The 27,275-nt window shown below is 43.5% G+C and overlaps 2 long non-coding RNA genes across 2 annotated transcripts; one reads left to right on the forward strand and one right to left on the reverse strand.

Moving 5' to 3' along the window:
* Positions 1-870: 870 nt before the first annotated feature.
* Positions 871-19,160, reverse strand: LOC108494514. The gene is made up of 3 exons (XR_001873875.1): positions 18,925-19,160; positions 15,847-15,849; positions 871-880 (listed from the first exon to the last, which is right to left on the reverse strand). It is a non-coding gene; the product is annotated as an uncharacterized LOC108494514 (long non-coding RNA).
* Positions 2,217-5,866, forward strand: LOC108494513. Its single transcript, XR_001873874.1, has 3 exons — positions 2,217-2,349; positions 3,535-3,640; positions 5,754-5,866. It is a non-coding gene; the product is annotated as an uncharacterized LOC108494513 (long non-coding RNA).
* Positions 19,161-27,275: the final 8,115 nt, after the last annotated feature.

The raw sequence follows: 27,275 nt of genomic DNA on the forward strand, positions 1-27,275 counted from the left end.
TTGCCCTCTCCCTAAAAATTTCACATGGATTTTGTAGCATCAAACCAAAGATTTATCAGGAGACCATCCTCATTATCTTTCTCAAATCTCCCACTAAATCTCTTACCTTCAGATTACAGAGCTCATGGAAAAGACAACACATCTTCTGGTTTAAAAGGTTCCTGCTATCTTCTGGCCAGAAACAAATAAACAAATCCAGGTGAAGCCCGGTTTGAAACAAACATTCAAACAGCTGAGGAGGAATTAAATAATTGATAGTGACAGGTATTAATGGGGCAAACAAATTTACGGAGGCTGCAATTATACCCAGGTTGTACTTGTTTGAAATGTTAACTGTCTGACGAGACTTAACACCCAGCTAATGAGCTTTTAAAAGTAATTCCCACATGCCACCACCTTCCTTTGCTCACAGAAGGGAAGCAGAGTGTCTGGCAATTGCCATGGCCATCAATTCAGGACTAGCAGCTAATCCTGTTTTATTACCATCATTAGCCAAATACATCGACCATCCACACAGCAGCTGTCTGCTCTTCCTCTTTCTCCCACTCTTCCTCTCCCTTCCTGCTCTCCAGCTTCGGTGTCTCCACATATTAGATAACGCTGTCAGTCCACCCAGATTACTCTCTCTGAGTGTTCCTTTTCTCCCTGATATCCAGCCCACTGGAAAGGTGTTCAGGTTATGCAGCTGCCTTGTGATCCTGCACGTACACCTCCTCCACCTGGAGCTCCAGGAGCTTCCCCGCAGCTGCATGAAGTTCTGAAAATTAAACTCCCTTTCCTGAGGCTGGATATGGCCAGTCTTCCCCAAAACCTACAGTTCCTCTGTAGCCAGCAGCTCCTACCTGGGCTCCGCTCAGCCATCCTCACCACTGCTCTTCCACTTTGCCCTCTCTGTGAAGATATCATTAAACTCACACAAAAAGGGTCTAAGATCAAAAAGTGTGTATGAAAAAAAAAATCCTTACAATTTGACGTGGCCAAAAAATACATTTAAAATACGAAAGACTACACACTTTCTTCTTGCTTCTATTAAAGAGTCTGCACTGGGGAGGGGCTGTGGAGATTTGCAACACCTGGGAGGTGAAAATGTGCAAAGACCTACACTAGGAAACAAAACTGGAGAGAGTAATCCATGAACATTCAGTTTATGTTGTTTCAGAGAGAGGTGAGCGGAGTAAATGAAAACCGTTGTTAGAGCCATAGGTGAAACACTTTGCAGGCTTTATTTATTTAACTTCAGCTGGTCCACGGACTTCTTTTTTTTTTTTTTTCCCCGAAAGGCTTTTCATTAAAAAAAGGTGGCTAAAGAGTACTGGAGTTATTTTACCTGCATGGCAAGGAGCAGGCAGCCTTCCTTCAGCCTGCAGAAAGAAACAAAGAACAAACTCACACCTGTGTCTCACGCCAAAGTAAGTAAACAAATGCAGTGAGTTATGGGACCATTCTCTCAGCTGCCTTTGCTTGTTTGCTCGCCCAGCTCCTTTTCTTCATGGCAAGGGGCCATTTTAAAAAATCCTTTGTCTGCTACTATTTACATTACAAAGTGTGTCACGGAGAGTACATACCAACATCTTCAAGCCCAGGTGTCCAGTGCTGGGTTTCTCAGTGAGTGCTGTGCAGAGCTATCCAGAGTTCTCAGAGGAAAAACTTCATCAGACCATTTTTTCCTCAGGTGTGAGTTACCTTTCCTCCATTATGAATGCCCCAGGCCAGATACCCAGTTTTTGATCCATTCAAAGCCTGCCCAGACACCTGGTGAGCCACCCCAAAAATTTCTGAGTGTATCAATCCTTGCTGGGTCAGCACTGGCGATGCTATGCCAGGAATCCTGTGATCCTGCTGCTGCCTGAAAACCAGGAATATCACCTGATGAGAGGAGAAGAGTAATGACTAGGGGGGGACGACAGAAAAATACCATAAAATAACCTTACCAACATCATATGCTAACTTAGCTGACTAAAAGCACTTTATTCCTGCATTCTTCACCTGGCATCAAATGACAGAACCAATAATGTTATCATGTGCCAGCCTGCACAAGCCAAGCCTCGCTAATCTCTCCTCACTCGTTCTCCCTGCGCTGTGCCGCAGTGTGCCGCTGTCCCAAGGAGCTGAATTGCCCCTTTGTTATGTCAGGTACAGTTACCAGCCCTGGTACAAACCCATTCCTCCTCCCTAGAGTGCCCATTGTCCCTGGTTGTTTACTGCGGGCGCTCTCGCTGGGACATCTGGTGACTGGCAGCACTGGGCATTGCCCCGCTGCCCAGCATCCTCAGCAGGGCAGTGAAACAAAGCCCATCAGTGTCTCTTTGTACACCAGCATCTCAGATGAGCAGGGACAAGACAAATGAGGTTGCTGAAGCAGTGTCTTATCCTTCATTTCCTTCGTGGTATCGCAGCCCTGGATGGGAAACCGCCGTCTCCGTGCAAGAAATTTGGCTGACTGCATCCTGCACTGGCCTAGTCACAGCATAGAAAGTGATGCTCAGGCAACCCAGGGCCACAGAACAGCTTTGTGTTCTGTTTGCAATATATATTCTCACGTCACGTCGTGTGATGCAGCGATCCCAGGCCAAAACCATAATTCAAAACAACCGGCGGGTGGGGGGGTTTCAAAGTGAAATAGAGTGGTGGGAAGAGTTTTCAGACACTCAGCACTGGCCTCGGTGCTTGTTGAACCCCAGCTTCACCACAAGGGTCTGTGACAAGAGGCAAAGCACTTTGGAAAGGTCCAACCAATTTTCCTGCTTGATGGAAAGGGTTTGTGCAGCATTTATCTCTGTGCAGAGAGCAGGAGACTGAGGAGCAAGGAGAGCCATAGGATGTGGGGTTGTCAGGGAATGGGGGAAAGTAAAAGTGAATGAATAAACTGCTGTACTTATTTTAGTTGCATGAGACAACCTTACAGACAGAAAGCCACAGGCATAGCCCTGGGGAGCAGCCAAACAAAACTCATCATGGCAGAGCAGGAGAAAGACATTATTAGGCAGAAAGGAGGAAACAGAGAGATGAAAAAGTTAAAGAACTGGGTCATTTCATCAGCAAGGTGATCCCTTTCCTTAAATTAACTGCATTTATACGGTCTGTAACAGTTTGTAATTATGTTTGTAATTGTTTTATTCCTTACGGGTGGCATGATTGAAAAGCACGTGGGAGTGGCTGAGTCAGATCCATCCCCCTTCCCACAGGAGCAGCAGTGGATGCCTGGTCCTCACAGCTCCTACCAACTTCCTGGGCGCTTTCTCAGCGGCCTTTTTCATCTGAGTCACTGCATTTCATAGCTAGTGATGAATTCAGCCTTCGTTCATTTTCTTAGTTAATTTTTAAAAGTGATTTCTAATTCTGTCCCACACAATATCCTGTGGCAATGAGTCCCACCATTAATTTTGTGGTGGACAAAAATACTTTTGCCTTTACTAGTCTTACCTGCTGCTTGATCTTTTTACTGCTTATGTTTGGTTTTATTGTAACAATCAATAACTGTGCTCTAATTACATCTGCCTTATAGACCTGACCAGGTTTCCCTCTCTCCTCCAGATCAGTAGGAGGATTGTTCAGCAGGCAGTTTTGGAGAGAGGATATTTCCTCAAGGAGTAGGCAGCAAGGAAGAAGGCAAAAAAAAAAAGGAGACATTAAGACTAAGGTAACGGAAAGACCAAGGCTGTGGGAATTGAAAAGGTGTGAGGCACAGCTTGGGGTTGAGTGATTGATGTGAGGTCTTTAAGCAAAGCCCAGAATGTGATGAGTTTCATTTTCATAAAAAACACTGCAGTCATTATGTGGTGGCCAGAAGGCTGTACAGCACTAAATATTGCTGATGTTGAAGACCTTCTTTTTAAGAGCTTGGATCTTAAAATATCATGTGTGGGCACCAGCAAGCAGTTATTTGTGGTGAGTGGTTACCAACGGACAGAGAGCCCAGCTGCCATAAACATTGCAACTTTATTTTCTTCCTTTGTACTGCTATTCCAGAAATGTGCCAAATAAAACACGTTCCTCCGAACAGACCCACTATTATTTTATGGTCTCGCCATGCTGGGTTAGAAATTGCAGTGTCATGAAAACATCCTTTAAATAAATAATAAAACACGATATTCCTAAGACAGGGTCTTTCATCTTGAGGGAGCCTGCACAGCCTCACCAACCCCCCACCCCTTCCACTGCCGGGACAGGTACCAGCCCTCACCAACATCGCTCAACGCTCCAGGGAGCAAATGTGGAGTGAATAACGTGTGGCATTTAACAAGCAGTGCAAAGGCAAGGAGAAAAATTAAAAAAAAAAAAATAAAATCCAATTATCCTTGCTGGGAAGTGGGCCAAGAGGCTGGAGTGAGAACGTCAGTGGGTCGGAGCTCCCCAGGGAGGGGGGGTGACTCCAGCTCCTCATTGCTCCAAGCAAATTGATGAACGTTACGTTTAACATCGTCAACACCCAAATTCTGGAGGTTTTGTGAGTGGTTTTCCTCCCAGCTACTGCCTACGTGGTATCTGACATTGTCCTGGTCCTCCACAGAGTTCAAACATGAGAAAGGGCGCAGCGTTACTGAGCTCTGTGAGCTTATAAGTGGCACTTGGGACGTGGTTTAGTGGTGGACTTGGCAGTGGTGAATTTATAGTTGGGCTTGATGATCTTAAAGGTCTTTTCCAACCTAAATGATTCTGTGAAATTCAAATTCCACTTGACTTCCATCCTCTTCGTTCATCTGCAAAAAAAAGAACTTTTTCCTATTAACAAACCCATAGCCCATGAAAATACACACTGTGCCTTCTGCATCGTGGTTTACATACCACTGTGGGTCTGTTTCTGTAGAAGTAAAATTTTTACCCCTTAGATTTTACAATCTGAATTGCAACAAAGCAAGGTAATGGACGTAAAGGAATGGAAAGAATAAAACGAAACTCAAGGCATAGAAAGAAACATGAGCTTATAACAAATGCACACAACTTTACCTGACACATTCAAATGAGTCAGCAAAAAAAAAAAAAACAAATAGAGAAAACAAATTCAATGCCCAGTTATTTTAAAAAAAAAAATATCTTAATTTTTAGACTGGACACAGCTTTATTCGTGATCCAGACTGAGAAAGGCAGCTGAGAGCAGAGCCTCAGAGCAAAATGCACCTCCCCTCCAGTGACTTACTGCAAGTGATGTTTTCTTGGCATGGCCTGCCTTCTCTGGGGAATTGTCCAGCCCCTGTCCCTGGTTAGAGTGTTTGGGCATTGGGAACACCCCCGGATAACATTCACTTCCAGCTGGAAATGTGTCAGATCTCTGAGATCATAGTCCCACAGGGGAGGTGAGAGGACATCCAAACCCTGATGAAGCATCAGTTGCTTCTGTGCAAAGACTTAATTTTTTTCTTAATAAAATAATAGAGAACTTGTAAGGATCACCTATTTCAGAGTAAAACCAATCATTTTGCTCCACTGGACTTCATTCTAGGAGTTAAATACATCATTCTGTGAGTGAAGTAGTTTAAATATTATGTGATCCAACAATAAACACAAATTTCAGTGATTACTTCAATTTTAGTGTCCCAGCAAAAATATACCTTCACCTTTCATACTTATTACACACACTTAGGAAAGAAAGGGAAAAAAACATGTTTCTTTTTTTCCATTTTACTCACCTTACTTTTTCTCTCAGGTGTGGAGTGACATTTCAGCTAAGGAGGCAGACCAGAGGACCATTTCCTCCATCATTATGCAGAGAACAGAGGCTGCAGTTTTAAAATTTATCTGGTTTTTTGCACCAGTGACAACGAGAACAAGAAGACCATGCCATAAAGCTCCTCCATGCCCTCTTTCCAAATTCTGCTGCAGCAGGAATGCCAGTAAAAATATCAGTTTTCTGTTGGGCTGTGTGGAGCAGTGTTCCCCTGGAAGCAGTGTGGAGGCTCCAGCTGCCCATAGGCACAGCCCCGAGCCAGGAATGCTGCATGGGCTGCATACAAAGTTCTCCTTACCTGTGGATTTGGAAAATTAAATAAAATAAATATGTTTTAAAGAATTCCCACTAAGTGAATTCTCACTTTGGGAAGTATTTGGGCTTGGGGTTTTTGTATAACAATAATAACAACAATAATAATAATAATAATAATTGCATTTGGAGCAGTATGTCAGAGGGCTTCTCTTAGGAAAGCAGCCTGAGATTAATGGGAATGATACAGAAAGCACTTACAGATACAGAATGAATGACCAGGAGATAAGGAGGACAGGAATCTGCTTATCCAGGGTTTGTGCAGAGGACCCAGTGCATTTTAATGCCCTGTTCATAACTGGTGGTGGGAAAAGCTGAATACACTCAGACCTTTAATTACCTAACTGTTCTTTTGGATTAGGCAGGCAGCATGCAAGAGGTGGTGTTAGTGCTGCAGCAGATGAGATCTGCAGGTCCAAGCTCACATCTGATTATAGGTTCAAATCTGTGGGTGCAAAATTAAAGGCTGAATTCCAACCAACTTTTAAAAGTTGCCTTTCAAGTGGTGAAACAAGAGCCTCCACCCATTCCCCAGCTGCCTGTGATTTATCTGAGCTGTAAACTTGCCCAGCATCACTGGCAGGTAAAGAGGCCCTCAAGCCTGGTATTCAGGGCTAGAGAGAGTTAAGGGTACTTTTCCATGTAAAGTGAGTTTGGGAGAGGAATGCCTTGAATTTTGATGATATTGGCCTGGTTCTCAGCTCCAGGGCGGTAATGCAAAGCAGTGCTACTGCATTCCACTTGCCAGGCTGAGGAGCAAGTATGAGCCACAAGTGAGCAGTAAAGGCAAGTGATTAAACAGCAGGGCTGCCCTCCACCTCCCTCCCAAAGGAGGGTGAGGAATGATGCAGCAAATAATACGATGCTTGCAACAGTCAGGCAGAAGCTGAAACGTTTTTAAAAAAAATTTACAGAGTCTTTTTTTGTTTCTGGTCTGTGAGACTCAGGCAAAAGCTGTTTCCTTCACGTTAGATGAGCTCTGCAGGATCATCTCCATTAGCAGACACTTTCAGTGGTGTGCTCCTATCAGCCAGCTTTACCAGAACTGGACCAGGACAATACCCACCTATTCTAAACCTAATTTTGAGCTCCTTGCAATTAGGAGCAGAAAGTAGGATGGTTTTGCAGGACGTTCTGGGAAAGCTGGGCACGGCTGAGAGTTGGCGCAGGAGACACAGCTTCTGGGCAGAAAGCTCTGAGGAGCTTTGCTCAGTGGTGTGCAGAGCTCAGTCTTTCCATTCAGAGGTCCAGGGCTGAACAAAATGCCCAAATCCTCTCTCACCCTGCAGAGAGCCACATGCTTGTTTTCCTGGGGTGGGGGGAATAACACCAGAGGCACTGGGATGACAATAGTCCCTTCAACTCTGCAGCTCAGATTTTGTCTCATGGGCAGGGCTGGAGCTGGAGGAAGGTAGAAGCTCTCTCTAATCAAACCCAAGGCTACATTCCAGGTTTTAAAGCACAGGTAAGACCCAGAGGGAAGCCTGCCCCACTCCCATATAATTTCCTTGTGACTCTCAGCAGTTCTGCTGCTCCACTCCCCTTCCCTGCTGGCACACACACCAGACAAGTGCTGTTTTTCCCAGCTTGTTCACCATGCTGGCACATCAGGGGAAAACAAAACAGATAAAACTATTCATGATGCCAAGGGGAGAGAGACATCTCTCATCTCTCTGCCAGCATCCAGCCATGCAGCTCCAGCTGACTTCTCCCACCAGCAATCTTTACTGCAGCAAATCCAGCTCTGCTTCATCCCTGTCACCTGGCTCCACTCCATGGGAATATGGCCTCTACCCTGTTTGCTCTCCCAGGGAGAAGCAGAAGTCCCTGCAGTCCCCCCCAAAGGGGACAGTGGCCTTGGGAAGGTCTATTCCATTTGATGACTTCCACTTCTTTACTGAGGACTGTCTGAGGTGCTGCTGAAAACCCCAAGGTAGCTTTTGGCTTCACAGACTTGAAACGGAACAACAAAAACTGAGCTGCATAGACCCAGGACAGTCAATAAGTGCCTTATGTTTGGGGAGCAAAGGACTGGACCATTCACAGTCTTCCTTGTGGAGAGATTCACCTGTTCATCCCAAAAATGCTTTTCAACCCTCTGCCATCACCAAGTAATCCCTCACAAAAACACAGAACCACAGAGTGGTTTGGGTTGGAAGGGACCTTAAAGATCATCTCTTTCCACCCCCTGCCATGGGCAGGGACACCTTCCACCAGCCCAGGTTGCTCCAAGCCCCGTCCAACCTGGCCTTGGACACTTCCAGGGATGGGGCAGCCACAGCTTCTCTGGACAACCTGTGCCAGGGCCTCACCACCCTCACAGAAAATAATTTCTTCCCTATATCCAGTCTAAACCAATGTTAGACTCCTGGAAACACAGAAGTTGGGCTAAGATTCCCCAGCCCTTAGATCTGCAGGTTTATGTGCTTTGAAACCCACTCAACACAATTAATTCTAGAATCAAAATATTTCACCTGATGTGAATTTGGAGGCGCTGGTAGCCAGGTGAAGGTGAGGTCCAGCATTTGCCACAGGAGGAGTATCTCTAGCAATTATTTCTAGTTTACATAAAGCAGCTTGTTGTGATTCAAATCCAAGGAGTCACAAGAGCTCACTCCGCTATTTTTATCTCTAAATGATGTATACCAGGAGGATAGATTTTTCCCTTTTCTCTTTTTTCTGTTGACATTATCACTGCAGATTAAGGCAAAGGTCTTTTAGGAACTACCTCCTTTTTGGAGCTTGATTCTGATGACTCTTCAGTCCTCAATAGCTTGAGATAGTCACTGGAAATCCTCACCCTCAAATCCTATATTTTGATAATATTATTCTCTTATATCAATGCTCCTTCAGTTTTCCAGGTAGACACCTATCCCAGGCTGCCAGCAGGCAGGTTAGGAATGCATCAACAGAGCTGAAGAGGAGAATCACAGAATCTGGCAAGTTAGAAGGGATGAGTGAGGCTGTAGGGAAAAAACCCACACCATGACAGGAATCAGGAGGAGGAGTGGTCCCTCTGAGTCTTTCATTGGCCATTTCCTTGATACCCATTATAGCTTTGGTGACATGTCTAATTTCAAATCCCAATTTTAATTACATTTAATGACACGTTTCTTTCCTCTGCCCGTTTTCTGCCTGATTACTCAAGATGAGCCAAAGAGCCAAACTTCAAAATTACCTCCAGTTTCCAAACCACCTTTCACACTTGCTGTTAATACCATTAGTATTTTACGTTATTCCCATAGATACATCACCAGGCAAACATACACAGTCCCTGCCCTGCAGAAATTTTGGTGCAGGCTTGAGATGTGACAAGGAACAAGCCCTAACAGCACTGGGGCTGGAGAGAGTGAGGTAATGATGTGCAGGCACGTGCACAGCTCGGCTGATTTCTGCTCAGAGATTAAATAATTTTTTTGTTGTTGTTGTTTATTTAATTATTGAACTCAGAAGAATTTCTAGCAATCCTCATGGGATCTGGGACCCACTCATGTCTATTGCTCATGTCTAAATTAAAAATGGAAAACAGATGGTGGGTTATTAGATGGCTGCAACAGAAGCTGACAATCTGTTCTGTCCCCACGTCGGCAGGGGAGTGAGTGCTGCAATATGTGGAATCCAGTCCTAGCTGTGTGTCACAGGTGTTGATCCAGTGTCTCTGCACAGAAATGAAGCAGCCAGATTTACGTCCTCCAGCTCAGCTTCGTGGGCTTGCTCTGAAGGTTACTCACAAAGCAAGAGGAAGGAGATCAAAGGCTTCGGTTAATGTGCATCTTGAAGCTTCACCAAATTGAAAACCCCTCATTGCAGACAGAATCAAACCCTGCTTTGTCTGTAGGAAATGGAAGTTGAGATAGTTAATGTTTAAAAATCCAATATATTAAAATATTACCAAATCCTTTGTTTTGCTGTAGCTGTGTTATCAGCAGAACCAAAGAGAATGCTGGTGACAAAAGACACAGGCTGAGTGAAGAAATCAGCATTTCAGGTAGTAAGAAATAAATCAGATTAACACCCAGGGAAGGGCAGTGCTGGACAGTGCTTGTGAGAGGAGGTGGACACAACTCGGGTGTGTTTCTGCAGTGAAGGACAAGGAAAGGCTGAGCTACAAGGTTTTTTTTTAATGGGTATGCAGTGTCTCCTTAAACAGCTTAGGGAACAAGATGTAGTGCCAAAATAATTTGTGAAATCATCCAGGTGATAGATAATCAATATTATATACTCCTGTCAGATACATGTGGTACACACGACTCACCTTGGCAGCGTTCATGCCTTGGGCTCCCTTGCAGAACAATCACTCTTTTTGCAGTCTCCCTGTCCCAAGTTGTCTTGTTGAGCATTTGACAAGTGCTTCAGATGTGAGAGAAATCCCTACCCAGCACTGCAGGGACACCAATCATTTGGGAAACCTTTCCCAACCTCACCCAACCAGTCAGGAGCATTTTCTGGGCCAAGCAAAAGTGACTCCAGACCCTCAGGGTGATGCTGTCCATTGGGGCTTATTTAGCAGAGACCTTTGGAACAGTGGGAAGGAATTATGATGCTGGTGAGGGTCTTGTGAGACCAGCATTCAGAACTCACCTCTGCCCCACTGAGACACTGCACAAGCTGTTTAATTCTGCTTTTCTCTGTGAAATGGGAGCAGTGTGATTCTTCCTCCCAAATGGAGGGAGATGCAACAGCAAGAGCATCACCACACAGCAGATGCTGCACAAGTGGGGACAGTGATTGCTATAGAGAAGTGCTTTAAGTTATAAAGTCCAGTGATCAGAAGATGAAGCCCTTTAAAGCTTTTTTCCTCACTACCCTGTGGCTGACGGGCCATGAGAAGCAGGTGGAGCATCCCACAGCCTGGGGCTTTGCTGCTGCTGGAGGTCAAATGTTCATAGATGGTCTTTCTTAGCAAATGAAGGCTGAAGTACAGCCTGAAAAGACATTTATTGCAATTCAGGAATCATGAACTTCAGCAGGCACTCCCTGCACTCTCAGCCTATTGAATACCTGCCAGGGAAGGAAACCTGCCATTTCTGTAGCAGCATGCATCTTTTGTTTGCCATGGTATTTTTCAGGGGGAACATTAGATCTGCCTTAGCAAAAAAATTAACATCTGGAGATTCTCAGTGTGGAAATAGCAGGTGATGGGTTTTGGCAAAGGACAAATCCATGACAAAGAATTTAATATAAGACGGGATAGCTCATGGGACCAGGACTTTAAACTTCCAACTGGGGTGTGAAATGGTGCTTACCAATAGTAAATGGTGGAGTATTGCTAAATGTTAATAATCTTTGCATCACACCACCATCGTCCTATTTACATATATATTAAAATGACCACGACTTTCCTGTTTGTATTTCCTCACTGGAAACATTCTGGGAAACAAGATTATTAATGAAAAATTCATAAAATTAAAGAATCATGTGGAAACATTGGAGGGCATTTTTAAAATGTGAATTCCTGGTTTGCAACCATTCCCATTTTCTCAGGGAATCTGCTTCCAAGAGCTGTGTTTGTGACCTGTGTTGGGTGTTCACAAAAATACACACACTATATCCACAATGATCCATTGCCTGGCAGCAGCCCACAGAAGCCTGTAGGGATGGGGAGTTTGAAAGTGTAAGATAGCTTTAATATATCAATATCCAGGCACCCTGGGGATTTTTTTTTTTCCTTAACATATTCTTGCACTTCTTGCAATGACGTATTTCATTTGCCTGTGGATAACACACATAGCAAATGAAAAATTAAGTTCTGCATTTCTGTTTTATACTTGCTCTGGACAACTGAGAACCCTGGCCTTTTTAAGCCACAGATTGTTTGGGACAGCCCAAGAATCAGATCAGGGAAAAGGAAAAGGTGAGAACTACATCTCTCTCCCCTTTAACTGGTCTAAGGGAGGAACAAATTAAACTGGAGTAGAAAATTGCTCCTAAGCCTTGAAGACCATGGGGCAAGAGAAGGAACATGTTCTGTCGTCTGAAAAACCAAATTACGTGAAATGCTAAAACCACAGGATTTGTTTACTACAGGAAGCACTTACATTTCCAGACTTGAGAGCGCTTTCTTCACAACCCTGATTAAAATTACTCATCAAAACATTGCACAGAATTAACTTCATTTCATATGGTGAACAATTATGCAGCTTGGGTGGAGTGGAAAATATCCAGCGCGTTATTAGTTGTGTTTAGCAGAGGCATGTGGCAGAATGTCTCCGTTTTCCTGTCTTGGAGCTGTGTGCCAGTGCAGACTTTTACCAAGAAAAGCAAAGGTGAGCTGGAAAAGCTCAGACTTTGAAACATCAACACAGGAGTGAGCAGCTGCAAAACAAGGAGTTTTTCAAAGACAGGTTTTTCTCCTTGTTCTTCACATAAACCCACTGCAGAAGCAAACTAGAGAAAATAGGCTGTGTAGTGCATGATAGAAGTACTTTGTTAAAGGACAAACAGCTATTTTTTCAACAGCTCTCTTGGATGTTACAGAGCTGGGACAGGGTGTAGATGAACCCTCCTGTTCTCAGCTCCTGCCCATGTGATGGTGCACTCACATGTGACAACCACATTTGAAAGGAAAAGTGTTTTTTTGACTTTGATTAAGCTGATTAAGGTGTTCTCCTCTAGCACCTTTTCCGTGCTTAACAAAGTCACAGGATTAGACTCCTCATGATGCCTTTTAGCATTTTGGTGCTGAAGAAAGCTTGACAGGCTCGCTTAGGGAAGAGAGATATAGAAAATAGAGCAAACTCAGCCACGGCTGGGACCTGAGTTCTGGTGCTGCTTGTTTTAGTAGCACAGCTTGGGCTAGGGCACTATTTTTCAAGTAACACTAATCCAGAGTGGATTAACATTTCACCTAAAGCATAATGGCTTATTGTCATAAATTCATCACAAAATTACTGCAATTATAAGTGAGAAACGCACTCCAAGAAAATAGACTTACTGGGGGGGGGAATATTCACTAGGGCACGCAGCTAAAAGAACCTCATGCTGACAAAGCATGTTAAAGATTTCATGTAGAACTCTTATCATGGCCAGCCTGTGTTTGCACAGCCTTTCAGTCAAATGGGTTTTACCAAAGGATATTTGAACAAGAAAAGAACCCTTGAATCAGGCAGACACCACGGATGAAAGACTCACAATTTTGACAAAGCTCGTACAGCTGAAGCTTAAAACAAAAGCATGAAACCCCTCCAGATTTGTAGCCAACTTTATTCCTTTCATAGCTCTGGCTTTCAAATACTTTGTGAAAAAAAACGTTGTCATAACAATAAAGCGTGAATAGTCAAATCCATGTATTCCCAGTTGTTGTCCCAAGCAAACAAGAAAAACATTTCACACTTCACTATTAATACAATGTCCCTTTGTCCCAACACATGAAAGAGCTATTTAAAACAAATAAATGAAGAGATAGCTACATTTTCGTGGAAGTTTGGAATTTTTAAAAAATATTCAATGTATTTTCACGTTTTCTTTTGCAATTGGATTTTTTGCACCAGCTCTGACCGGACAATACCACCAGATAATGCCAGAAGATATATAGAAGGGCAATACATTGTGTGTTTCAGTTGTCTGTCATCAACTGAGAATATATTAAGGTAATTAAGAGCCCTGCTAGTAAACCCTGGGGCCTCTGCCCTCGGGTGGTGAAGACTGGTGCCAATGCATTGACTGAAACATTTGAAGAACAGAATTTGTCCCAGGGTGTCAATCTGTAAATAGTTATTGATAGATGGCAGTTGGGCAAAGCCAAAGATCCCAGGGCCAACAAGGAGAAAGAGTTTGACTCGTTTCACCAGTGTTACATTTTTCTTCTTCCTGTAGACATTTGTATACAAGTTTTGGTGTTCATTTCATAAATGCACACTGTTCTTTTGTCATTAATTACACTGTAGCTAAGCCAAACATTGGAAGGTAGATTAAAAGAAAGGGATTCTGCATTTTTCTCCTACCTCTCCCTTTCTTTTGTGTCTTTGCAAAGTCTATAGCACTTTATACATAGACATAACATAGATCAACTGAGTCACAACCAGTACAGCCAGGTTCTGTGTACAGAACCTATCTCAATGCAGGATGTGTACTCTGCTCTGAATGGTGTGTGGTTTGCTGATTTTTAACATCTTAAGCATTCAGATTTTCTCCTAGGCTCCCTCAGAATTTTGTAGTAAAGATGATCTCTGAGTACTGAGAAAAAAAGTCTGCTTGATTTATTCATCATTCTCACTATTTGCTCTCGTGGTCCTTATTTTTATTCTCTGCTCTCACACTTTATGCTGCCCAAAGTAGCCAAAAGCTACCATTGTGAAACTACATAAGCAGGCAAAGTTCAGTATTGATAAAAGTTTGGCCTGCCTGTACCAATTCTTCATTTCTCATCCATTTTATCTTGCTCAATACAACCATTTCTTCCTGGCAGGTTAGTCTTACTTTATTATGTGGTTAATGTCACATTAAGTCTCAGAAGAACCCAGACTTTTATCTTTCCTGTGTTCCTCAATAACATAACATAACATAACATAACATAACATAACATAACATAACATAACATAACATAACATAACATAACATAACATAACATATAACATATAACATATAACATATAGCATCACATCACATCATGTAACACAACATCACATCACAGAATATAACATAACACTTGAGGGGGCCTACAACAAAGCTGGGGATGGACTTTAGGCAAAGACACATATTCATAGGATGAGGGGAATGTCTTCAAACTGACAGAGGGTTGATTTATATTAGAGATTAGGAAGAAGTTTTGCACAATGAGGGTGGGGAGGCCCTGGCACAGGTTACCCAGAGAAGCTGTGGCTGCCCCATCCCTGGAAGTGTCCAAGGCCAGGTTGGAGCAACCTGGATTAGTGGAAGGTGTCCCTGCCCATGGCAGGGGGTGGGACTGGGTGACCTTTAAAAGGTCCCACCCAAACCATTTTAGGATTCCATGTTAAAATAACTCCATGAAGCAGTGGGGCTTATGCTACAAGCATGATACTCCTTCCAGAAGCCAGCAGCAGCTAGAGGCTACAGCTTTTGGGGCCATAAGACTTTATTATTATTCAACACAGATTTCCCTCCACACCAATTCCAAACACCATTCTACCTTCCCATAACATTCAGCTTTCCAGAGCTGCCTTAGGAGACTGACATTTGCATGGGAAAAAGCATAGGCTGGATTTTGAGCCTAGAGCCTGGGGTCTGAGCCAGGGGACTCTGCAGGATGCAAAGTACAGGTGAAATGCCTGTGAAAGCTCAGGTGTGTCCAGGTGAAGGAGCTTAGTGCTAACATCCCAGTAGGTGGAATGATCTGGCACTTTCTGCCCTGCTTGTGGCAGGTCGAAGGGCTTTTCTGTTTCTCCTGTTCGAGACAGAAAGAGTGTGAATTCCTAATTGTCTCCTCCTGCCCCTCAATGAGCTGTTTATAGGATTACAGGCTCTTCCTCCAGACCCAGTATCATGGTCTCCTGCCTGGGCTGAAGCAAGTGGCAGGGATGGGTTAGCAGCAGACGTGCCTCTATGTGTTAATTAAGCCTCAGCTCAGGGTGAGGTGCAGCAGCAGCCACCAGATCCCCAGCACCCCACAGCCCCAGCCCCCAGACAGGCAGTGGTGAAAGCCCAGCTCTCAATGAAGACACTGGGAGCTCTTAAGACATCTTTTGAAAGAGATTAAACAGCCCCCACACTGGATTAGAAAGATGATGCCTGACACATTTAGTTTCCGTTACCTTTTGTGGGCCCGCTCAGTGCACAGACCTGTCCCAAACAGTGCATTATGATGCAAATCTCCCTGAATCCCTCCGGGATTTCACAGAATCCATAAGACCTTCACAGCAGGAAACTCTATTCTTACCCTCTCTGCACACATCCTGCGTAAGCTGTGCCTAAGGGCCATCTAGAGGATGCTGAGCTACAAGAAAGCAAAGGGGTCAGGGGTTTGTGGCGAGAAAAAGAGGAACTTTAATCTTGGGATGCCAGTAAGTGGGGATGAGCAAAAGGGCCTCAGCATTCCTCAGATTTCCCTACTGAAGTATGTTGTGGAGTAAATTAGAAAAATTCCCAGGCTGGATCGTGTGATTAGGAAAAACCATTTGCTGCCAGAGGAATCACTTCATCTGAAAGTGACAAAGAATAGATAAGACTGAGCAAAATAGCCCGTTAAAATACTACGATGAAGTTCCATTCAGTGAAAATATCTTAATACACTTCTTTTCTCCAGTGCAAAGAAAAAGAAGGCTCCGGCGATATTTCCAAGAGAAATATGTATTTAATAGCTCTCATACACTTCCTTGAAGGAAAGTGCTCAAAAATCTGAGCCCACTTTTTAAAAAAGGGGCAGGGGAAAGAAATAATCCCGCGAATCATTTATCTCGCATGTGCTGCGGGGAAGGAACAATTTCTGCCCTCAGCTCATGACCGCAGAGTTATTTTGAGGGAGGTCTGCTATTCAAGCCATGCCGTTCTCTTATTTTTACTGGCACTGGGGAAGCAGGAGGTTGTGTGTGGAAAGGGAAAGGCTTTTTTGCCTCTGCTGGAAGTGCCAGCGCAGCTCGGCCGGCGGAGCAGAGACGAGTCCGCCACGCAGGCTCCAGTCCCCGCTCCCACCCAGCCAGACCAAAACCCAGGCTTGGCCCGAGAAGCTGATCAAACTCCATTTTCTTCAACAAATAAATGAAAAAAAAAAACCCAAAAACCAACTCAAAAAGTCAACCAGCTGGCTGAATCCCAGTTCACCCCCAGTCCCTTCAACCCTTTCCCCCCCAAGCCCCCATCGCTAGAGGAAGCCCAAGCCCGATGGCAGATGCTCAATAGCTTTGCTGCTGGACGTGCCAAAGCAAACAGGGGGAACTTTCAGAGCCCTCCCCACAAGCTTTGCAAACAGAAACAGGTCTTTCTACACACCTAAAATGTTAAAAAAAAAAAGGCTGGCTTTTCAGAGTTTCTACTATTCTCTCTTGCCCTTGATTCAGCTTCACACTCCAAGAGGCTCTGGCAGGCAGAAATGTTAGTTTAGCTGTCACACCCCACAAAAAAAAAAAAAAAAGAAAAAAAAAAGGCAGAATGGTTCATTTTCTCCACTCAAGACGCAGAGAGACTTTGCCACAGACAAAGCTTTAAAAGTAAAGGAGTGGAGAACACTTTATTCAAGTATTCACATTTATTCAAGTATTCACATTTATTCACTGCCACTAATTGAATTCAATGAGAAGCAGAGAAGTTCATTTTTTAGTGCAAACCCTTCCAAGCCTGGGCCAAATCTGACAGGCCAAAACAATCACAGATTTCAGTAGCTTTGTAAGGGACTCTCAGTGCATCTTCATTTCAGTTTATTGATCCTACTCCTTCAGTACACCTTCGTATGCCCATTCTGTGTTCCTCCTTGGCCACTTGGATTTGGAGGCTCTTAATCTACTGAAACCTCAAATAAAATGAACAAAATTTAGGTGCAGTCTACGAGATAAGCAAATCTCTTAGATAAGCTGAGGTTTGCATGCTAAGAAACAAAACATGCTGCTTCTCGTGCTTCTCGGCTCTCTTTAGTAGGATGCAAATAAAAAATAAAAAGGTAGGAGGCAGAGAATTGAAGGTATTTCTTCTGAGCCAAAGAGAGACCAGAGGACAGAAGACATCCATTACTGTATCCATAACCTCATGATCTAGACCACTGCTGGAAGGAGGTTTAACCACTGCAGTTAGTTATACTGCCTTACCATGCCATCACGAAGTTCATGAAGTTTCCTTGATAATAAAGCATCATGCATTCATTTTATAATTGTTGGTAGCATAGGTCCTGAGTAAAGGTTTCCCTTTGATGTGTGTTTTTTTCTGGGTGACTGATCTTTGTGAATAACTCTTCAGTAACATTGCCCTCCAAATGGGGATTTTGTTTTTTAAGCCATAGTATGTTGCAAATTAACCCAGTGGAGTTCACAAGGGGCTTACGGGAGGTGTCAAAAAGAGAGCTTGTATTGTGTCTGGGTTGATTTATGACCATCTTTAAGACTCCACCTTGGCTGCACTTTGCTCAGGGAAACCTGCTGGAGCAGGGAATCAGATGAGGATTTTAGCAGAAACCAAAAAATGAAGGTTTGAAGATCTAACCTCATTTGGTACATTTTACTCCCTGCAAAATCAAATAACACACTGTGCATATGTGGGGGCTCATTTTACTTGTAATTGACTTGCAGGTACAGCAACACCATCTGGGACTGATAGAGAGTAGGTAGCTTTGGGGGATAGCAAATCTTGCACAAAGCAGACACTGCCAAAAGACACAAGAATTGGTATTTCATCCCCTTGAAGTGCTCAGTAGGATGGACAAATTATCCATATGACAGTAATACCCGAACCCTAAGTCACTTTTTCCATCAATATCCACAAGACCTTTCCAAAAGAAATCAAAATAATCATCCATCTGTGGCTTGCATGAAAGACTGTCCGGCAAACCGAAAGCAGAGGAGGGTGGAGGACTCAGAAAGTGGATCCTAATTCCCTGTGAAAGTCAACAGCACCACATCTCCCTTCCCACATTCAATTGAATCAGGAAATTATTTTTTTTTCCTATAAAATGTTTCATACTGACAGACTTGATATGGGAGTCTCCACGTTCCTGAGGAGTCCAGTGGTGCGCTGGCAGTCCATGCTCCGAGGCATCGTGGAGCTCTGCCAGGAGAGAGCAGAAGAGAGAGGTAAAATGAACAATGCCTTCCTGGGAGAAAGTCCAAGATTTGTTTCTTACCTTGGCCAAAAGGCAGGAAGAAAACTTGCTGTTACCCAGGCGGGCAGTTCTGTGGGGAAATGGGACTTCTGCTTTTGGAGTGGAACAAATGGAACAAAAATAAGGATACCACAATGTTCAACAGGAATTCCAGTCTATTTGTTCAGTGATACACATAAGTGCTGGTCAATTCATAAAGTTTACTGTTTTCTCTTAAAAACAATACACTGACATCCGTCTGAGTCCTATTTTAATTTTTTAAACCCAACAGCATAGTTGGGAGAACAAAGGCTATTTTCATGGTCCAAGTACTGGGCAAACTCTGCCAGCCCATGGTTTAAGGAAGAATTTAATTTCTTTTCTCTAACTATATCCTCATAGAATACACCTACAGAAGCTCAAATTGGAGGGAAATGTTGCACAGTCTTTCTCTTGGAAAGGCACATTTGCTTTCTGCCATGGGGTTCCTATAAGGCACCATGGACAAAAGGAATACAAAGAAAGCTTTAGTCCAAATGGACTCTCAAGTTCACAAAATATGTCATATGCATATTACTATTTTAGGGTACTTTTAAATTTAAAAAAAAAAAATAAATTACCCTGTGGGAAAAGCTGGCAGCGTGTCAGCACCACAGAAACCTAATTTTAACTCCAATGAATACAACTATTTACAAGGCCCCCTTTCTGCAGAGGAAAAGCCCTGCCATTGCTGGCAGTTTTGATGTGATATGAACACATATTTCTAAGACATTCAAACGGACTGGCTTAACAAAATACTGTGTTTTTACTCATGCATCTTTAATGCTCAAACTGTTCTTGGCAGCTCCCAGTCAGGAGCACTGTCATTCAAAAGAAGAGAATGACAGACATTAATATGGAAACATTCAGGCTTTTAACTGAGCCGGAACAATAATTATGCCATCCAATTTTGTTTTGAAGAGTATTGACCTTGGTCTCCACGAGCAGATGAGATCCAAAAGACAAAAATATGCACAGCATCAAAACCCTCATTGGAAACTAAAAATATCATCTCAGGGGCTGTGTGGGGGGATTCATGGTATGACACAACAGTGAATCAAGGCTTTACTACGGGAAACCCTAATGCTCTGAAAACACCGTGCTGACACATGGAGGAAACAGCCTCGGAGAGGGGAATTCAGCGTTGCCCAACCTGCGCAGAGCTTTCCCTGAATATAAATAAATTATAGGAACATATGCTCCCTGCACCACTCCCAGGTGCTGGAAGTGCAAGGAACAATAATGAAAACCGAGGCTAGCAGGGAAAGAATCTGTTGTCAAACACCACGCTCGGGGAGCGAGGAGGGGGAACAGCTTTTAATGAAACAGGTCGCGATGGTTTGAGAGGAGCCGACAGCAACAGGGGATGGTGGAGCTGATGTCTCCAAGTCTTCTCAGCCATGGGTAGAAGTGAGGGCTGTAACCCCTTGCAGACAGTGAAATTGTGGTTTATTACACCTATAAAAGCATGCAGGGGTTTTTTTCTGAGACAATAAACAGATGGTTGTCTTGTGCTCAGAAGCAAAAGGGAACAGATTCCTTAGTGTAGACATTAGATACTGATAATATGATAAATTAGAAAGTATCTGTGTGAGTGTTTGGCCAGTTAGGGTTGTATCCCAGTGAAGTACAACCTTCTGCAGCAGCATTCACTGTCCATCACACTCTCCTTCTCAAGAGGAGGAGGAGGAGAAGGAGGAGAAGGGGCAGGGGGACCCAACATGCAAAAGTAGCAACGAAAAAAATTTTTAAAAACCCCAGATATATCACTGAAATTTTACTTTGATCATCCTTTTTATGAAGATGATCTCCAGCTACACTTGCCTGTTCACACAGTCCATTGGGGTGATATCTCATCTCACCCCCTGCTTGTCTGCAATCCAGCCCTCAATGACAGCTAGTGGGTTTTTTAGCTGGTGCCAAGGAGGAAAAAAAGGCTTTCCACTACCCTGAATTGGGCATTTGCAAACACCCTGCTATGTTTGTGTCCCTAGTGACCGACAGTCACCTTACAAACCATGGGGATAAATCCACAAGGTAAACCAAATGGAATTTTCCCTCTGCATGTGCATATGCTACTGCATATGTGTGTGTACTTATACTAATGCAACAGAAATCTCTGTCAAAATCTGAATTATGCTTCCAAGTTGCAGCCCACATTAATTTTTCAGGATTTGGAAACAGGCACTAGTCTTGTCTAGACTAGACTATCGTAATTCTCTGACAAATGGCATTTTTTCCAGCTGCCTAAACAGCCTTCACAAAAGTCCTGTCTCCTCGTGCTTTCCTCCATCCGGGAGAAACTCGAAAACACTCCTGTCTCTCTCCATTTTCTTTGCTTTTAATCTCCTAATTTATAGACAGACACTTGAAATTGCCACACATACATGTACAAGAAAATCCCCAGAAGCCCTAATACCGACTATCTTTGTGCCTGGGCTTAACCTGCAGCACACAAACAGCAGCATTTCCCTGAAGGATGCTATTCATGCACTCCACGATGAAGGATTTCCAGGATCAAAGCCTGAAGATGCAGCCTGTGCACAGGCTGATTTTTACCCATACACCCCAAAAAATTTAGGAATTGTTAGTCAGAGAGGCTGTAGCAGCAGTGTTGTTGTGGCACGGCAAGGCAGGGTGAGAAGAATCATGGAATCAAAAAATCAAGGGAGATGGGACAGAGGTCAAGACTGAGTCTTACTTGGGCTGGCCTTAAATTTTTGGGAGCCCCAGCCATGACATAGTGCAAATTACCACTTTTTGGATCTACTCAGCTACCCCTGCTCTTTGCCAGTTCCCTGGAGAGCTGGTGGCATCCACCAGGCAAAGCATTTCCGAGGCATCCTGGAAAGGGTTTGGATGCAGGATGTGAGCAGAAGTCGATTTTCATGTCTGGAAGTCTCTCTGGAAAGGTTTCAAGTCACTGCCATTTTTTTCCCAGACTGTCCTATCTAGGCAACCTCTAGGGAGTTTGAATAATTTTTTCATCACTGAGTAATTCAAACACATTCTTTACCTTGATGTGCAGCTCCAGTGAAGTCTTCCCTAAATTCCCAGTTTCCTTTGAAGGCATATCTCTATCATCAGCTTAGAAAGTTTCCTGACTCCTGTATGAGACGACAAACTCTTTAAACCAGCACTTCTAGCTGAGATCTCCATTGCAGCAAAGCTGAAAGGGAAAGTCTTTGCAAACACCCCGGGAGCTTCCCATACTGTAGGAATGCAGTCACCCTTATTTTATTTGAATTTGTATTACAAAACCCCTACCAGTGACACACAAAACAGAGCTTTATCTTCCACTAGNTAAAACAGGCACAAAAGAAATCCAGGCAGAAAGGGGTGAAGAGGAAGAAACAGCATAGAATTTTGGGAGTTTGAATTTCCAGGGTAGGTGGAATTAAGTGCCTTTTGGTGAAAAAAAATAGGTTTATTTGTCTGTAAGATATTTGTCTGTTGTACTAAACAACCCTACAGCAACCTGAAAGCTACTTTTTCACAAAAATCCCAGTTCTTGACATAGTTTGGATTTGACCTGATTTCTTCATCAAATAATTCTTTATAACTAACAAATAGCTCAAGCTGCAGGAGGTGGACAGAAGCTATATTTTTAAGGCAAGGGCATCCAGTACCTTTCAAAAAAAAACCCTACTAAAGCACTATTAAAGTTGTAACTAGCACTGTGCAGAGCATCATAGAATGGTTTGGTTGGAAGGGACCTTAAAGATCCCCCAGTTTTCCAGGGATGGAAGGGCACAAGCCCTGCCAGTTGTCAGAGGCAGCTGTGTGTCTGTCTTTTTTGCTGCTAAAAAGCACCATGCTCCAGGAGATGGAATATTCTGCAGACATTCACAGATGGAGGTGCACAGAAAAAAAATAAAAAAGGTGCTTTAACACCTGCCTGTCTGTGCCAGTTTCTTTTTTTCCCCTCGGCTCCTCTGGCTTGTGTTTGGACACTTCCATTCTCCTCCTGGCACACATCCCGAGATAGGCAGTTGGGCTGCTTTCTAGGGAGGAGGATGGTAATTGGGAGACATTCCGCTTTTGATGTGCAGGGCAATTAAATCCTCCATGAATAGAGGGGAAAATGAGCCATTCGGTGTCACTTGAAAGCGGGGATGTGTAGTGCCATTCCTAGGCACCCGTGTGAAATACAGAGGGGCAGAAGGGCAGCCCCGAGCCCTTTATGCGGCAGCCAGAGCCGCCCGCAGATGCAACGGCACAACAGCCCATTCAGAGGGGAGACTATACAATAGGTCATGAGAAAAACCTGTTGCTCCTGATTAAGTTTGCAAATACTGTATCTGCAAGGATTCGGAGACCTCATGAAAAGTCCCAACTGGAATTGGGATGAGCGGCGATTCCGCACCGCCATCAGGTCTTATTCACCCAGCATTCACCCAGCAGCTCTCTTACTCCTTTGAAAGCATTATTGAATTACCATTTTGACAGGTTTTGGCTTCCTTTTAAAGTAGCAGCTAAGAATACACCCTGGAACAATGGGTTTGATTAATTAAAAGAACACGTTCACCCTAATACTCACATTTTTGCATCCGATCTTATGAACATTTCCAAGAAGGAAACAAACTGCTTGGGGTTCATTCTACCTTCAAAAAAGCTAATACAAAGGTTTAGGGGAATGTTAGCAAATCCTGATACTTTCTTAAAGGCCACAGAAATGTTTGCAAAGTGGCGTTGGAGGAAGATGTAGAGGAAACTTCCACGTTAAATAGCAAGGAAAACGGGAGGAAAATGCATAGGATTGTTAGCCAGTTTCTACAGTGTGTTCAAGGCTTCTCAAGCCATGAGTAATGTGGCTTGATCCCATGGCAGATGAGGCCTTATGTAGGAAGTCAAACTATGAAAGTCAGCATTATGCCACCTACAAAGACAAAGAGGCCAAATTCAGAGGCCAAAGCACAGTCTTTGGAAGGAAAAACAAGACAGGTGAGGAGTTTTCTGATTTGAATCTGATTAAAAAAAAAAAAAGAAAGAAAAAATGGAAGGAAAATATTTCAAGTGTCTGATTCGGGAGTGCAAACCCCATTTCTTTCCAACCACTGTGTGCTTTCACAAATCCTGCTCTGAACCATCAGGACTGCAGAGAGTAAGATCAGATTCATACTCAGACATGCATAGTTCCTGCTACCCAGGTACACAGAGTAAGGTGAACCTGCATGTGGAGTAGGATGCCATGAAACACCTGATGCTGTAGCTCTCCTTTCTAAAACACTCCTCTAACAAAGTCAGTTCTCACTGAATGACTTGTGCAGGGTCTAGCTAACTTTATTTTTTTTTTAAAGCTGCTTCCATCTGTGGCTGTTGGCATTTAAAAAGCACCTGAATCCATTTACAAAGCACAACAGAAAATCAGACTGTGACCATCACCTCACTGCAGTGAAAGCATCCTCATGATCAGCTGTTGGGCAGGAGCAGAAGACAATCAACTGCATAAAAATACCTCTGGGAATCAGCTTCACAGCCCTGTAAGTGTTAAGAAACTCATGAGGGTCATTTTAAAGCGATGACTTTGGGACACAACGGTTGTGAAGGGTAAGGAAAGCCGGGCTGTGAGGTGGGAAGTGACAGAGCTGGAGCCCATCCTGCTCTCCCAGTGGAGTGCTGCTCACTGAGGGCCCATGGAAACTCAGGCAGCCAGGGCAGAGTCAAGGGTGCCAAGCTCATGAGGTGCCTTTAAGTCAACACTGAGCAAAACTGTTTATACAGAAAGAGGCAATTCACTCAGAAGGAAAAAAAAAAAAAAAGGTATTTGTTCAATTCTATAAGGATTCCAGAGTCTGGGCTTTTAAAGGTGCATTAGCACTCCTATATGAACAAGTGTTTAGTTTTCCTGTCTACCTCATTTTCTTCATCATTGAAGATCCCCAGAGTCTTATCTAGATCCAAGTGGGTTTATACTTTAACTTTCAACATACCATTTTAAAGCAGAGTTTTAAGAAGCCTCTCCTGCTCTCCACTCCTCATACAGCAGACCCAGGGCCACGAAGAAATGCATGTCTATAACTGTGTGAAAAAAGATTGCTTCAGAAAGACAATTTACCTATGAATTAGAATAAAATCCCATGTTGCATTTTGCTACAATAATCCACAATTCTTTAATGACCTCTTGGGAAAAAGACCGTTTTCTTTGAAGTGTTGTTTCTCCAATGCAGCCCAGGTTGTTTCAGTCAAAAATAATCAAATGCTATTTTCCAAAGCAGCTGCAATGCAAAGTTTATGTTATGACTGTCATTCAGGAGCAGCACAGCCTAAATCAAAATGAATGCAATCAGACTACTTGATTCATATGCTATTGCATATGAAATTGCATATTGCACATGAAATGTAACATTCAAAAATTTCATGTACATATACCATGGTATTCAAGTACAGCACATTGTCTATTAAAACAGTGCCTAGAAAAAGCACTGCAAACCCAGTATTTGGTAACATATTATCCTCATTTCATATTTCCTTCCTTCCCTTAAATCATTCATGAGTGTTTCAATGTTCAATAAACAGAAAATGCAGATTACAAAACCAACTTGCTATTTTGCATAATATTTAATCCATCAATCTGTTTAAAAACAGCAGGGAAAAAAAAATTCCTTATGATCTCATTTTCTACATCCAAAGTGACAAGATTGTTGGCCTATGCACTACAACCTACCTAAATTTTTCCTCTCAAGTGTTGCCAAGGAGGTATTCATACTTTTCCAAAAGAGCACATCTCGGGCCTCTGGCTGTAAGGCTTCATGCAGTGGTTAAATAAAATTAGAAATCCAGCCTAAAAGAAATCAAACATGTCACAGACATCTAGACATGATATTCCATTACAGATATTCCATTGCAGAAATTACTTGGAAATGCTACAGTTTGATGCTATGGTTTCCTTCATTTAATTTAAAATTACCTCAAGAATGTTAATCATCTCACAGCAGTAAATCCCCCCTTGTGCCAAGCATTTCCCAGAAAACCTAGAACTCTTTGTTCCCACTGATTGGGATCTCCAGGGGATTAGGTGGTCTGCCCATAGAAAGGCAAAGGAGGGAGAATAATTCAAACCAGTCTTTGAAGATCACAATGTCTGGTAATCCATGGTAACCACTGGCTTGAGTGGGAATCAACAGCAAGGATTCACCAGGGCCATAATTTAGGCTGGGTTACCTGAATACAGGTATTGTAGTTATTGACTCAAAGTATCACCTGAGAGCTACAGCTGAGCCTGCAACCCTCAGGGTGCTGCACAAACCTCTAGTAGGGCAGAGTCCCTGCCCTTCAGGGGGGTGAACCAACTCCTGGTACAACAGAGGGTTGGCCACAGTGATCGTGGAGCAACCAACCTCCTCAGCTGCTGCTCGTGGTAAGCCTGGCTGGAGCAGGACATCTCACAGGACTGATGGAGCAGGACATCCCTCAGGACTGATGGAGCAGGACATCTGCCTGGATTCATGGAGCAGGACATCCCTCAGGACTGATGGAGCAGGACATCTGCCTGGATTCATGGAGCAGGACATCCCTCAGGACTGATGGAGCAGGACATCTGCCTGGATTCATGGAGCAGAACATTTCTCAGGACTGAGGGAGCAGGACATCTCACTGTACTTCGGTGCATAATCAGCCACTACCATCAGCTGAGGTACTGCAGCTCATTCCACACATACTTTTAGCCCATAGCAAAGGCAAAGTCATAAGAATTGGCAAGACACTCTCCCACTGCAGAATTGCACTGTTTCTGCAGAAGGTCGGGAGCAGACACGAGGCTTGTTCTCAAATCTCTGCTGACACAGGGAAATTGGATTGTGTACTGGAGCCCTGGTTCTCATCTGAGCCAGCGTGGATGGGCTGTGAGCACAGACTTCTCTCACACACATCTGTCACACATCTGGGGGGTCACAGACACACAAGGATAGCAAAGGCTCCAACTACTGCATCTCACATAGGAAAACAAGTTTGGACTCAGCCATGTGGAGTCAGGCTGCCAAGTAACTTGAGTTTCCAGAGTAAAAACACTTGTGCAAGTAATGGAAGCAAGAACTGAGTCTGACTCCAGAGCTTACCAGGAGGGAAATAAAGAGGAGAAAAGGAAAGTAAAATTTCTTTCTATTGCATGAGGGAAAAGAGACAAGAAGTGGATGATGTGCCACTGCCAGGATTAATGAGCTCTAGAACACCTAATAAAAAGTGTTCAGGGACTTCTGCAATCTCAGAAAGAAAGAGGTTGTGGAGAGATATCACTCTTTTCACACATCCTACAGAAAAAAAACAGGGAGAAAAAGAAGGGAAACATACTTGCAGTGCAGAGCAAAACACTCTGGGCTCTGTGTTTAATTAGGAATACAAACCAGTTTGCCAAATAGGGATGGGAGCATTTCTAGGACACAGAAATAAACTTTCTTCAACAGAAGGTATTTTCAAGAGAAACTGTTCTGGGCTCACAGAAATGCCTCCAGACTGCAGTGGCAGCTTGGGGAACACAGGAGTGAATGATGACAGGCATTACTGGAGAGCCCAACGGTGAGTTGGGATAGAGGTTTTGTGGGATGGAAGGAGATGGAGCAT

Source organism: Lepidothrix coronata, unplaced genomic scaffold, assembly GCF_001604755.1.
Source record: "Lepidothrix coronata isolate B3197 unplaced genomic scaffold, Lepidothrix_coronata-1.0 Scaffold25, whole genome shotgun sequence".
NCBI classification, from domain to species: Eukaryota; Metazoa; Chordata; class Aves; order Passeriformes; family Pipridae; genus Lepidothrix; species Lepidothrix coronata.